This window comes from Lygodium microphyllum, chromosome 20, assembly GCF_053477565.2.
Source record: "Lygodium microphyllum isolate KBCC chromosome 20, Lygodium_microphyllum_v1.1.10, whole genome shotgun sequence".
Classification (NCBI taxonomy): domain Eukaryota; kingdom Viridiplantae; phylum Streptophyta; class Polypodiopsida; order Schizaeales; family Lygodiaceae; genus Lygodium; species Lygodium microphyllum.
The window spans coordinates 132054164-132068423 of NC_141154.1; positions in this window are offsets into that span (position 1 = coordinate 132054164).

The window sequence follows — 14260 nt, forward strand, 5'->3', positions numbered from 1 at the left end:
GTGTTATGATCTAGATTAGCACATGTACAATAGAAATCATAAAAATTGATCTAGAAGGTATAGCACGCAGGCTAGAAAATGATATTGGGGTCCCAATTGTAGTGGCATGGGCCATGGATTGGATAATACCTTTACCCAAGAGGAAGATACTATACTTGCCACCACGACACATGAGTGTTCCAAAACATAATATGTCCAAACCCCAATGTGGGGAAGATGTAGTTGATAACGTCAATGGGCTCGAACCTAATGAATTCAAAAGTAATTTATCCAACTCAAATAGATGAGAATTGGATAATCATTGTGTAATATTTTTTTGCTCCTTACCCTCTAATGTAGCTTCTCAATTGAATTTGGAATTGAAGCAACAATCCATTGATGTATCGGATTCATTACCCTCTCAAAGGTTCACATGACTTCCTTCACTAGGTGAAGGAGTACATGTCTACAACTTATGGGGTTGGTTACCCTCTCAAAGATTCATAAAACTTCTTTCACTAGGTGAAGGAGTTTATGTCTACAATGTAAATCCATTCTTGAATCATATGACAATGACTCTAATGAGGTGTCAAAAATGTTGGTTAATTGAAGCTCATTCTAAAGATACCAGTCTTGGCATGCACAAATTCCCAAGCGTGTTTAATTGCACTCCCAAAATTCAAGCATATATCATCCACCTCAAGGATGTAAAATAGCTAGAGTAATTATCTCAAATACAACTTCTCAATATGAATAGTTATCCAAGCTCCAAACTACTTTGGTGCATTAGAGAGAAAATCTCTCCTCAATCATCGCATTTTATATCTAATTTCCAATTTATACTAAGAAGTTAGTGGAAATCAATCTCAAGGGTCCTATTCAAACAGATAATGTTATCTTAGTTAAGCTACTTTTATTTCTTGATTCATCTTTCTTTAACCATTAATCTAATACCATGTATGAGATGCCTCCTCTGTAACCCATAGGAGTCCTCTACTAGTTAACCAAACCCATATACCCATGCATAACACCATCTAATCTCCCTTAAAAATGGGAGATTTAGTTGGGAATGGAAGTTTTGGTTTTACTTCACATGGGAAGCATGGGACACTCATCTCTAATAGCTATCTAGCAATCACCTAAGAAATGTCACTTCATAATCAATCAAACATTAGAGTGGGCTATCACCACACTTGGTTCATAGAGAGTGGAGCTATCTTTTAAACTTTTACGGCCATTAGCTCAATACTAAACCATTCATCATTCCCCTACAACTATGTTAAGCCAATTCTATCCAACTGAAATTGCAAGGTCATGTTCTACTAGCTCTATCTAGTGTAGGAAAGATACTTAACCTATCAAAACACCAAAGTGGGCTATTAGGCCAATAGGCCAATATGCCAATACTTATTAGGTCCAGCTAGCCATAGATGCTCAATTGTCATGATAGAGGTCTTCCACTTTCCTTATTGAGGCCTTTTTAGTTATCTAGAAAATGCACACCGTCACATTGTGTGAATGAGGTGTAAATGTATAAAAACATGTTTTTTTAATTATCCTTTCATACAGGATTCATGAACACAACCTTTAAGTACATGGACAATCCTTTGAAAAACAATAATATATTAGTAATCAAAAATTTTGTTACAAAATCGTCACTTTAACTCTGCATACCTCAACCACTTTTTCAGGCTGCATATGCATTTTGTCCTCATGAAAGATGACATCATGGATGTGGATCACTTTTCACGCCTGCGAATCCCATAGACGATAACCCATCTCTCATGCATCTCCATAGCCAATGAAAATGCATTTATCACTCTTAGGATCCAGCTTATTGCATTTGTCCTTGGGCACATGGCAAAATGCTTCACAACCAAAGACACACAAATGATCATAAGAGGGGGGCTTGCCTACCCACACCTCCTCTGCAACTTGAAAGTCAATGCCACTGCTAGGCGACCTGTTAATGAGATGCACTGTAGTAGTAATAGCCTCAGCCCAAAAGTGTTGCAGTAAGCTAGCCTAGCTAAGCACGCTACGGACCCTTTCCTGAATGGTCATATTCATGCATTCAATCATACCTTTTTGGGGTGGGGTGTAAGCGGCAGTCAACTAACGCTTAATACCCTGCTCATCACAAAACTGCTCAAAAGCACGTGATACATACTCACTCCCATTATCTGATCTTAGGCATTTTAGCCTTTTTCTAGACTAGTTTTCTACCAATGCAAGCCAACACTGAAATGTGTCTAAGACATCGGATTTTCTCTTTATGGAATAAGCCCAAACCTTACATGAGTAATCATCTATGAAAGTAACAAAGTACTTTGCCCCACCAAGTGACTAACAGGGCATGGGCCCACATACATCTGAGTGCACAAGAGCCCAGGGCTCACCCATGCGTTTCTTACCAGACTTTTTATGTATATTTCTAGTCTGCTTGCCATACAAACAATGATCACAAGAATCAAAATGTGAGGAGTCAAAAGACGGAAGATACTGCAAAGCACGTAGCATTTTCATTCCTTTAAGAGACATATGCCCCAAACAAGTATACCAAAGGGATACATGGGGAATAAAACCCACAAACAAAACATGATCCAATGTAGCTCCTACTACAGTAAGGGATAGAGGCTGCCAGACTTGGCACCTCTTGCAAGTACAAGCCTGCCAAGTGTAATCTTCCATGCAGAGTCTCCAAAAGACACAAAATACCCTACATCGTCAAGATGTCCAGCTGACATAAGGCTTCGTGTCAACACAGGTACATGGCGTACATCATGTAAAACAAAAGAGCTGCCAGAAGGAAACTGCAGCCTAACATCTCCAATGGCCACAATGTCAAGAGACTTGTCATCACCAAGACGCACAGAACCGGACATGGTATGATAGGTATGAAACCAATCTCTACATGGTGTCACATGAAAGGACGCACCCGAATTCAAGAGCTATCACTACGCATACATGAAATGTATCTCTGAAGTCTGTAAGGAATCACATGCAGAAGTTGCAAGTATGTAATCATCATCTGAATCAGTGGCATGCATGACATTAACCTCTTATATCTTCACATTGGACTTTGCAGGTACAATACTGTGCTTAGAAGACTTTTCTTGCACTTTTTCTTTTCCCTTTTTCTTACGCTTATCATCGCGCATTTTATGGCAATGCGGCCTAATATGTCCTGCTTTCCCACAATAATGACAGGTAAGATCAATTTTCCGTCCACGGGACTTACTGCAACCACGTGACTTGGACCTGGACTTCTAAGAGTCCCTGCTCTTATGATCATTATCATGCCTACCATTTCTGCCACCTCTAATGGTCAATGCATGTGAAGAGCGGGAAGCATCATTGTTTCTTCTGTTGATTTCCTCAGTCAATAAAGCACTCTCAACATTTTTTTTTTCAGCACATCAAGCTTGTTCACGCATATGGTAGTACGGAAGACATCCCATGATTCAGGAAGGGTGTCAAGTAGAAATAATGGGTGCAAGTTATCGTTGAACTCAATACCTTGTGACAACAGATTCTTCATGATAGCATGAAACTGAATGAAATTAGATGATAGGAATGACCCCTCCTTCATGCAAAGATCCATTAACTGCTTTAGCCCAATACATCTGTGACGCAGGACTCTCCAGTACATAAAGATCCTGAATTTTCTCCCATAAGTCCCATGCACTCTAACTCTCATCTTCAACAACATTATGATGGACCTCTTCTAAGAGTGACAAAATAATGGTAGACTTGCATAGATCATCAACTTCCATCCAAACATCATCATCCATATCCTCAGGTTTGACACCCTTGAAACGCAAGGGTTTAATTTGCAACTTCTGCACCAAAACCTGTCATATTTGGGACTTCCAATACCCATAGTTGGTACCATCCAACTTGGCAATGTTAAAGAGAGTTGTGTCTTTCATATGACCAGCCATACTGTCCCAAATCAATGCAAAAATGCAAAATTGCAGGTTGCTGTAATTAGCAGCACTAAAACCACTGCTAAAACTGGTTGAAAGAGTGTGTTTTACCAAGACAAGCACCTGTGCACCAAATATGACCATGATAACATCAAATAGTAAGCATTACCCTCAGAGAAGTGCTCAAAATCTGCAGATTTCAGCTTACTGTAATAAATAACAGATTTCAGTAAATGAGAGCTAACTGTGCCAGTGTCCAAGATCAAGCATCAATGAGACATCCCGAACATGGAGGCGGTGTGACATCCATATGTAGCATCCATAGACATCGAGTATATCCCAAAATAAACTTTGAAAAGCCAATAAATCTCCAAAATATGATCCAGACAATCGAATGTCAAGCCCAAGTAAAGCTCCAATAGCATCCAAACTCAAACAATGTAAGTGACATAGGTAGGTGACATGAGCAGAAATACATGTCCAAAGTGGTTAAGCATAGACTGATAAGTGCCAAGATACATCCAAGATAAATATTCAATACTATGGAAAGCGGAGCTCAAGCTCAACCAATGATTAAGAAGCAATGTCGAACTCTTTTCCAATCCTCGATGGTCAATACATCAATGTACATCTCCAAGACATGACCCGAATAGCATAGGCATAAGCATACATGAGTAGAATTGCTTCAGCCCAACTGTTTACAGCAGACATTCACTGCTCAAGACTGAGTCTTTCAGGAATCAAATCAGTACCAAAATGATGGCAATCCATTAACATAGCATCTCCATACATGTAGACATCATCCGGGCATCAATATGCATCAAGTGATCAATCCCGGTAAGCATAGACTTCAAGAGATAAGTGCTGCCATATTTTGGCCAAATCTAGGACTGGTAAAAATAGTCAATGGCTGAGTTAAATCAGCTCCAAATGCGTCTCACATAAGAGGCATAACATCCACAAGTGATCTGATATCAATAGACATCAATAGAAGCATCACATAAGCCATAGGCATACAAATACATGAAGTCTCTGACCTGAAATCTGTTGCAAAATATTCTGTCATCGGAATTTGGCAAATCCGACATCACCATCGCGCCTGGAGCGTGGCAAAACCCCAACTTAGACTCTTACCTTGCCTGAATCGGGTTCTGAATGCCCCAGATATAACAAAATGAGTGATTTTTTAGCCATTTTTGCAAACAAACGCAAATAAAACGTGAGCATGTTGCTGTACACTTGAGGGGCCAAATCAGTGTGGCTAGGGGATAAGTAAGAGCCCAATGAAGGCCTACAATAGGCCTACACAAGCCTAGGATAAGTCCAAGCAAGAGATGAAGAGAACAAGCTTCAATGATGGAAGCTATAGCTGCCTCTTCATGAAACCCTATTGTTTATGTCAAAGAATGGCTGAGAACTGAGTGAGAAGCAAGCTCTCATACCTTGTGTAGATAAGGCCGAGAAGCGCTCACGAAGGACCTGCTCTGATACCAGTTGAAAGGTGAGAAGGATCAAAGCTTGCACGCGAGAGCTATGGCAGAAGAGAACAAGCTTCAATGATGGAAGCTATAGCTGCCTCTTCATGAAACCCTGTTGTTCATGTCAAAGAATGGCTGAGAACTGAGTGAGAAGCAAGCTCTCATACCTTGTGTAGATAAGGCCGAGAAGCGCTCACGAAGGACCTGCTCTGATACCAGTTGAAAGGTGAGAAGGATCAAAGCTTGCACGCGAGAGCTATGGCAAAAGAGCAAGAGTAAGAAAGAGAGAGATAAGAAATGGGAACTCCAACAACCACAATGTGTGGCCGAGCCTTCCTTTATTCAAAGTGTCACTAAAAGAATAAAGAATAAGTGACTGTGACGGGCGCCCGCCACCTGCAGTGTGTAGTGGCATGTATTGTCAATGTAGTAATACACGTGTGGCTACGCGGAGGCGCCTTTACCCCCAACAAATTTTGTTTGAGAACTACAAAGAGGAGAATGGAGAAGTTGTTGCGAGAGACGGATTGAAGACCATGATTGACTCCTCTCTACCTCCAAGATGCATGTTTGCAAGGTTTCAGGCTGATTGAAAGTGTATTGAAGCTTGCCCAACTAGGGAACTTTATATAGATAAGGGAGAGGAAATATCATGACATTTTTTCTTCCAAAAAATAAAAAAGTTAATTTCAAATGAGCTTTATGTTGTGTACCCCAAAAGCTAATTGTATTTTTCAAGCCTCTTTTTCTTTCCAACAGAAAAGTAGATATTCATCTTTTCCACTCTTTGTTTCCCTATTTCTTAGAATCCTTTATTGCACCAAAAGTATATTCTCATTTATTCCTTGTGAGATTAGTCTACTGTGCTTCAAGTATCAAATTAATGTGCCATATAATCATAGAGCGAGCAGTTTTCTAAGAGAAACACATATGCAAACAATTTTTTTTAGTTTTGATGTTGAACATCCCGTTTTAATTTTTGGGTTTTTCCATTTTCTAAATATATGGATGAAATTGTACTTCTTATGATAGCATTTAGCAATATAGAAATGTGCAAATGTGCTAATATTTCACCTTTCAATGAAAATGCTTGTTTGACACCTTTTACATCTTACTTAAATGTTCCATAATTTTACATGTTTTTATTAGTAAAGTATTGTGTAATAGGGATATTACACTCATGTCTAAATGCAACTTTATCATCTTATATTGAGGGAATCACCATATGCTTTATCATGATGTTCATGCCTTGTAGCTAGGAAAGGATGTGTGGTTTTTAATCAACAATATTTAGTATTCCTAAATCTTAACAACTCAAGCTATGCATAGTGACTAGCAATGCCTCTCAAGGTCTTGCTTTTCTTCTTCAAGTGAACAAAGAAACTTATAGGGACTTTTTACCCAAAACATCATTTGTCAAGTACAATATGAGAGAGCCAATGCTCTTTCAAATCTTGAAGAAATTGATGGGGTCTTGTACTACAAGGAAGTCCTCTATATACCATTGAGGTCAACTCCATTGTATATACTCCAAAAGGGCATGGCCTCCTATGTATAGGAAATTTGGCAGTAAATATGATGAGAAAGTTCATATCACTTGGTTTTTTTTAATGACCTGAATGTTGAAGCTAGTCAAAGAGTTTTCATACATGTGATACTTCGCAAATAGGACCAAGGTTTCATGTCCTCATCCACATGGTCGACTTCATCCTTTGCATATCTCCAATAAATGATGATCACATTGATAGATGGATTTAATCACAATGCTATCACTCATAAGATTTTGATCCCATTTAATAGTGGTTGATAGATTTACAAAGATGGAACAATTCATTCCAATAACAGAAGCAATCATAGTGGAAAAGACATGGTCCACACCTTATATCTATTTTATCTAGTTTTTGCAAAGGTCTCTTCAAACTCCTTGGTGTATAGATCAATCTCACTTTGAACAACCCATCTCAAAGCAATGGACAAACTGAGAGAATAATTAAGTCTTAAAGGAATAACTCTATTTCACAATCAACTATCATCAAGGTATTTGGGTGAACATGTTACCATTGGTTGAGCTTGCCCACAACAATACTCATGCTACACACATTGTTCTTTAACAATGCCCCAAAATGATTGTCCATATGAATCACCAAGTGAAGAATTGAGGTTTCATAAATATAGCACAACCCTTGTCAAACACTATAGAATTTTCCAACCATGGACAATACCAAGAATGGCTATTCATATGATTCATTAAGCAAAGAACTTAGGTGCCATAGATGTAGCACAACTCTTCCAAATATTCACATAGAACAAAAAATACTACCACCATGCTCAAGAGAAGCATAAGAGTAACCTAAATAGACATCAAATGCAACACCTATCATACAAGGTTGTTGGCTTTTCCACCATGATCTACACTCTTCACACCCTTCTAGAAGCTAGATTATCCAAGGCTTAGATCATTAAAGATCACTAGCCACGTGAATCCACTTGTATATCATATTTAATTATCGTAGAATATAAAGATCTATCCCGTTTTTAATGATTTAGCTCTAGAGCCATGTCATATAGCCTGAATCTAGGGAGGAGGACCCTATAAGTGCACCACCAATTGAGTAAAATGGTCTCCTAAAATATGAAGTCAAGAAAACCTTGACTCTAAGATCTAACACAAAAGACTTGAGTACCTTATCCATTAGAAGGAGTATGATGCAAACAAAGAACACGGAAATAACTTTTACCCATCAAAGAGCACCAACCTAGGTGTGTGGGTCCCATCAACAACACATGTTGGAACCCAAACCTATACCAAGGGTCAACAACACTCCTCATGAAAATGATCACTAAAGAAGAGGATAATGCTTGTGCTATCATCTGTATTGATACTTATGTTCATGCCTATTTAGAAGTGTCCATGAACCAATATAAATAGGGACCTTGGGCTACAAGCCCTTTAATCTTGCCAATAGTAGTTGTGAGCCTCATGTAAAGTAACCCCTCTCCCACTTTCTATCTCATACTCTAGTCTCATCTTATATGTCAATCTTGTATTTGATCTCTAATAATAAAACATAATATTGTATTTGATGTTGTTGTTGGGGGTTAAAGGCAGCCACCCATCAATGTCACTTTATCCTTTATTATTACTATGGTAATAGAATAAGTCAAGGCAAGTCACACATTTTGACTATTAAAGTTCCCACATATGGTCTTTGCTCTCTCTTCTTGCTCCAACCTCTATCGCTCTTACTTCTTTGCTTCCACTTGTGCTTTAACTCTTTCTCATCCTTTCCACCTTTCAACTCATATCAGAGCAAGCATTGAAGGAGCTTCATCGACCTTAACATCATCTTGAAAAGACAGCTTCACTTACAATTTTCATGGCATCCCCATTTTGGTCCATTTGAGGTATGCATTGGCTTCCCTACCTTCAACACTTATCCCAAGTTGCTAGGAGCTTCCCAAGGCTTGGTTAAGCCTTGTTAAGTGCTCACTAAGTTAAAGAATAACCACCATATGCTTTAGGATTGCTCATGCTGACTACATCTCTGGCGTAGACTACTTATCATTGGCTTGTAGCAGCTCCATTGGTTCTCATTTGGCTCTTGCGTGTTGCTCCAAATATTGGGCATTGCTTCTAACATTGGAGGCATGGTTTTAAGTACAATTTCAAGTGTATATACTCAGCCATTACCTCAGTTTTTAGGACAAGAGTGTTGGTTACTGTTTGGGCAGCATATATTTGATTGCATATTGCTCCATTGATGCTTATGGGGCAAGGTTTTGATGCCTTGGCTGATGCTTTGATGCTTGGAAAATATATTTGGCTCTGCCATTGAAGAGTTCTTTCCACTAATACATATGCATGGATATGCTTATGTTGAGCCTTGACCTTTGATATTGAGGTTAGATATTTATATACTTGAAGTGGCTACTTACTTGGAAGCTTTATCAGTTTTGGGCCTGGTCACTTATGTTATGCATATGCATATGCTCTCGAATGTACATTTGATACTTCTTGGGTTCTCAGATTCTATGGCACTTTTGTATTGAGCTTGCATTGCTCTTTGCTATTCCAAATTTTATTCTATGAGAGTACTTTGACATTTTCCTTATAGAGCTTGGCTTATTAGAGATAGTGGGAGTCTTTTGTTTATATATATATGATCAATTGGTGTATGCATACAGTATCCTTGCATATCCTAATCATTGTGGGCTAATCTATATTTGATTTGTACACTTGGTGCTTCCTCTTATCAAAAAAGTTTGTCAGCTTTGGATGCATGCTTGGTTATATACTTGAGCTTCACTGTTCATATGCAAAGAGTTTGTAGATTGGTGGATCTTTGTTGCTTGGAGATCTCTTATGCATAGTTGGCTTATGTACATGCTACTCTTTTACTTGGAAATGCATCTCTGTACCTGATATATTTGGGTCTCTGGTAGTACTTGGTACCCGAAGGTTTATGCTCATTCTTGTACATTGCTAGTTGCACATTTTTAGCCTAGTTGCTTACCGAGACTTCCCTGGTAGTGGGAGCTTTGTATTTTGGTCTTTTACTTACAGCTACATATGTTTTTACTGTAGTTTTATGGATAGCAATGTTGAAATTTGATTTTTAAGTTAGTTTGTTGAGAGTGGACACTTGGTTTGAGCACTTTAGTGCATTTATTTTGTGGATAGCCATGCATTTTATTGCACCCCACCACTTGCATTCAATTTTGGGTTGATTTTGGGGCTGGTTTACTATTATCATAGTTGCTCGTTCACTCTTTGCTTTGAGTCATAATGGCATATTCTTTAAGTGCTTCTAGGCATAGTGCCATTTGCAACAATGATAAGTCAAATGGCAACAACTATAATTATTGGAAGACCCAAACATGGCAAGGTTTGGTTCAAAAGAAGAAAATTAGACCATTGAAGACTAAAGGGATAAACCCCAAAGAATTCGATGTAGAGGCTTGGGCTGATCTTAATGAGTTATGCAAGTCCACTAGCATCTTGTCTTTTTCAAAGCAAGTTTCCTTTAATGTCATTGAGACTTAGGGTGGTGCTTGAGAGTTATGGGAGAAAATATGCAGCCTTTATGATAAGAAAAGCCCTACTTTGCAATTGTATTGGCTTTGAAACTCGTGGATCTTCGTACAAAGGAAGACACTACTATGTCTTCTCGTTTCAATGAGTTTCATGCCATTCCCAACCAGCTTGTTTTGCATGAGATTACCTTTAAGGAGAATGTCATGGCTATATTCTTGCTTGTCACTCTCCTCGAGTCTTGGGATACTTTTTGCATTGCCGTAAGTACAACTGCTCCTACTAATGGTTTTAAGTAGAGGGTGCCTTGCTTAATGAGGAAGTAAATAGAAGAAAAATTGATACATCCCATGCCTCTCATGCACTCACTATTAGAGGTTGTAATGATGACGCATATGGTAATGGCCACCATGGCAGTGATGCACACTAGGACAAGTCAAAGTCTAGATGCCATATGTAGGGCCACAATAAATCCTAAGGCTCCAAGTCATCTCTTACATGTCATTATTGTGGGCAACATGGTCATATTTATAAAATGCACTGAGATAGGTGAGATAAAGGCAAGGGAAAGGTACATGACAATACTAAGACTTCAATGATCGTAGCATCACAAACTTTACTGTCAAGATTGAGGAGGTAAAAATGTATTAGAGTACAATTCTAATGAGTACATTTTGGTTGATTCTTCATAGTCAACTAATACTCAAACATCTTTCTCCCAATGTTAGTTGCTCGATTCAGGGGACTTCCTTTCATATGATCCTCATTGTGCTTGGTTCTATATCTATGGTCCTATGATAGAATCTGTGAGACTAGTAGATGATCATGTTTGTGATGTTATTGGCATCAATGATGTTTGTTTACAGTTTGCTACTAGTACTTCATTTGTTTTGCATAATGTACACCATGTGTCACCTTTGACTAAAAGCCTTATCTTTGCAAGATAGTTGGATGATGCTAGATATCATGTCCCTTTTGGTGATTCTGAATGGAAAAACGCTCATGGAAATCTCATTTGGGCTAGAGGTGCCAAGACCCGCAGTATTTATCCCTTACTTATATTTGGCACTATTGATCATGTTTTGGTTATGATTGATCTTTCATATGTATCTCTTTGGCATTGCCATCTTGGATATGTCCCTAAAAGAAATGACAATCTTGACTCCCTTGTAGTATCTTCCGTCCCTAGACTTTTCATATTTTGATTCATGTGATTATTGTTTATATACCAAGTGAACTTGTAACGTGTAAAAAGTCTAGCTCAATGCACAAGGGTGAACCTTTGGGTTTAGTTCATTCACATGTTTGTGCTCCCATGCATTGTTAGTCCTTGGATGGTGCAAAGTATTTAACTACACTCATTGATTATTATTTGCATAAAGTTTGGGCCTATCCCATAAATTAGAAGTCAGAAGTCTTGCCTAAATTTTAGTGCTTTCTTGCTATTACCTACGATCTAAAAATAGGGGTGAATATATCTCACATGTTTTTGAGAAATTTTGTAATGCAAGGGATATTAAGCATCAGTTGACTGCCCCTTACACCCCACTTCAGAATGTTGTTGCAAAGTGCATGAATATGACAATTCAAGAAAGATTCCACAAAATGCTTAGTCGGATAGGCTTACCACATATATTTTGGGTTATTAGGCAATTACTACTATCATTCACTTGATTAATAAATCCTCGTGCACTACTCTTGATGGTAGAGTTGCAAAGGAGGTATGGTCTATAAAACCTCCCTCATATGTCAATTTAGGAGTCTTTAGATGTGAGGCCTTCTACCATATTCCCAAAGATAGACACAACAAGCTAAATTCAAAGTTTTTCAAATGCATCCTTCTTGGATATGGTGATGTAGGTGAGATGGGCTATTGCCTTTAGCATTTGTAGGCTCAAAAGGTTATCCAAAGCCATGATATTGTCTTTCATAAGGCCAAGATACATAAGCAACTAGAGCCAATGATTGAGCTATATAGGGTAATCTTTCAAGATGAGCCTCTTGTTATTGTATAGCCAATCCCAATGAGATAGCCTAGAGTTGCTAATTGTATAGTGGCCTAGAATCTACTTATTCTGCAAGGTCATGATATTGGACAAAGAGGATGGGATGTACATTCCCCCCCAATTGGTCTTGAGACACTCTACTAGAGCTCATGTCCTTCTAATCCTTATGAGCCCTCTATGCATTACATCATGGTGATAGATTCTAGTGACCCCCTTACTTATAAGGAGGCTATGGGCAGAGGTGATCATCACTCTTGGGAGAAGGCTGTACAATCTAAGTTTGATTTACTGCAGAATGTAAGATTTGGTTCCATTGCCTAGTGGAAAACATGCATTGATATACATGTGGGTATATAAGTTAAAAACTACCCTTTAGTCTCCCTAAGCTACCATATGAGGCACATTTGGTTGCTAATGGTTTTAAACAAAAAAATTGAGTTGATTTTGATGAGATATTCTCTCCTATGGTCAAGATGACTAGCCACTTGGTTTTGGCCTTGGTTGCATAAATGGACGTGGACTTGTATTAGATGGATGTGAAAATGATTTTTTTACATGGGGACTTGCATGAGAATATCTATATGCAACAACCTAAGAAATTTGTGGAAAAGGGCAAGAAACACCTAGTTTGCAAGTTGAGGAAGAGTTTTTATGAACTTAACCAAACACCTAGGAAATAGTGTCACAAGTTTGACGATTTTATGCATTCACAAGGTTATTCCTGTAGTGATATGGATCCATGTCTTTACACAAAGAAGGCTTGTGATGGTAGCCTTATCATTTTGATACTATACATTGATAATGTGTCGATTGCTAGGAGTACTCATGATGAGCTCAATGATTTGAAGACTTGGCTTAAGAAAACCTTCAAGATGAAAGACATGGGACATACTTCTCATGTACTTAGTATGTGCATTATGTGCAATCACTCTAAGGAACTCCTTTACTTGTCCCGAAACAAGTACATTCACAAAGTACTTGAGTAGTTCCATATGTAGAGTGGTAAGCTAATTGGCAAGGAAACAATCTCTCCCAATAGTGTCTCTATTATGGCTATATGAGATTTACAACGAGTGTGTTTTCAAATTGTTATGATCATGTTAAGTACTTGACAAGAATAAGAATCATGTATTGCAAAAAATCTCAAAGAAATAAAAAGGTAATAACTTGTTAGAATATTGTAAGCATTATTACAATAATATCAAATAAAACCATGCTTTTTAGGGTGGAAACATTCCCTCCCAACAATATCTCTATTATGGCTATGTGAGATTAAGAGTATTTTCAAATTGTTATGATCATGTCAAGCACTTGACAAGAATAAGAATCATTTCTTGCAAAAATCTCAAAGAAATAAAAAGACAATAACTTGATAGAAGATTGGAAGTATTATTACAATAATATCAAATACAATACTATTGTGTTGATTAAAGATGAAAGTAAAAGATTGTTACGTAACATGAGATTCAAATAGAAGACATGATTAAAGTATGAGATGAATTGGAAGAGGACTTCCCTCATAGGAGCCTCACAACTAGCATTGGCAACCCAAACAAGCTTCCAGCCCCAATACCCCTACTTGTATTAGTCATGGAGACTTCTAGATATGTGCTTATATAGCCACTAACATAAGTGAAAACACAAACACTCACAATAAAACTAACACAATATACAAGGCCAAAACTTCCAAGGGATCTAGAAGTTTCTAGAAAAGGTAGAACTTTTCAAAACCTACGGATCCATGACAATGACCATGGGCAATATCCTCCTAAGAAGTAAAAATTTTAGTTAGTTTCCATGGATGAGATAATAATTACTTGTGTTGCAAATTGTTAT